This window comes from Apodemus sylvaticus, chromosome 23, assembly GCF_947179515.1.
Source record: "Apodemus sylvaticus chromosome 23, mApoSyl1.1, whole genome shotgun sequence".
NCBI lineage: Eukaryota > Metazoa > Chordata > Mammalia > Rodentia > Muridae > Apodemus > Apodemus sylvaticus.
In genome coordinates this window covers 9,768,346-9,770,241 of record NC_067494.1, presented here as the reverse complement: position 1 = coordinate 9,770,241, position 1,896 = coordinate 9,768,346, and positions in this window count along the sequence as shown.

The window sequence follows — 1,896 nt, the reverse complement described above, 5'->3', positions numbered from 1 at the left end:
GGCAGACAGGCAGTCATCACAGCAGCATGGTGGCGGCAGGCATCACGGCAGGCATCACGGCAGCATGGCAGTGGCAGGCAGACAGGCAGGCATTACGGCAGCATGGCGGCAGGCAGACAGGCAGGCATGGTGCTGGACAGTCATTGAGAGCTTACATATGATCCACAGTTTCAGTAATGAGGCAGAGAGTAATAACTGAGAAATGGCTTAAGCTTTTGAAACACTGAAGCCTTTTCCCAAATGATACACATGCTGCAACAAAAACCACACCTTCTAATCCTCCCCAAACAGTTCCACCAACTGAGGACCAAGTATTCAAACCTGTGAGACTGGGAGACTATTCTGCCATACCCATCCAACAAAGTCTGTGCCGTTTTGGATCTTTATTCTTATAGTACCCTGAGGTCAAAACTCATACACTGAGACAGAGATGTTCCGGAACAGGTATCTCTTCACAGTAACCCACGTTTCCCAAACGGTACTTCATAGAGGCATCAGAAATCCCTGGTCCCTCAGTATATTTATCTCAATGTCACACCTTCAGCTCTCTTTTGGTTCCAAGTGAGTCTTAGAGAAATTCCAGGCATAGGAGATTGTAAAAAACAGGGACAATGTACTCGATGAGCCATTTTATAGATTTAAGCTACTCTAGGTAAAGGAAAAACCACATCTTCGATATTAGGGTTTGGGGGAAGGGTTTAGGTAATGAAATGTACATATTTCCTTCATTTTCTTCTTATCTAAAATGAATTCTGCCCTTTTTTTGGCAATGGCTGCTGAGAATTTTCTGGATACTTCCAGGTGCTTTTCTCTTAATTACTCTGAACAGCTTAAATTTTTTCCAGCCAAAGGGAAGTCAAAGGCTGTGATCAGATGCCCTCTGGTCCTTGAAGTCAACGGTCGGAACCGGATGCCACCTGACTGTTGTTCCGGTGGCTTTAGGGCACCTTTGGTTTTTCATACTCAGTATTTCAGGCAGCTTTAGCTTATAGAGTGAACACCGATCCTGTGGCATACAAAGTTCCACATGGTCTCCATGTGACACCCTCGCCAACGTAAGGAGCTAATAGCCACTAGCTCCTGTGTTTGTTATCATCGCACACCATGTCACCTTTGTAAAGTCTTGTTTGGAGCTTCTGGAAAGCCTCCCATCTTAGCCATTCATTCTGCTGATTAATCTCCTGTCTATTTGCCCTGGCAATCCGGGCCAGGAGAAATTTTGCCAACAATCTGAGGAGGCTCAATGTGGTGGTAGGAGAGATACCGCAAACATTACAACTAAAAAAAATTTTTTTAAATCGAACTTAATCTGGAATAATTTATATGAGATCACTTACTTTTATTGCCAGTGAAAGTGAATGCTCAGTATTGCTTTCATTTTTAATATTCTGAAACTTTTGTCTGGATATAACATGGCCCTTTGCCAGATATTTTTAGGCCTTCAAGCCAAGCAATGTATAGGCTACAAATAAAGTTACTGTGCCATAAACAGCTTCATAAACAATAAATAATTTTTTGTCTGTCTTTCCAGTCTGGTTAGACTTTTACTGTGAGTTGCTTATTCATTAAGCATAAACATGTAAACACATATGTACACATAGAGATACATACACAGACATACACATAAACACATATATACCCACAAATATATAGACACACAAACACATATATAGACACACAGACACACAAAAACATACACACACACACAGACACAGACACAGACACAGACACAGACACAGACACATGGTTTATATTAGAAACAACTTTTCTTCTGCTTAATGATTCTTTGAAAGCTTCTTTAAACATGTGTGGTTGTAAGCTTCTGAAGTCTGAAAGGCAGTCTTCTCCCCCGCATTCTGAGTTTCCTGTGAAACTGAGTGTCTGAACTGAGCAAAA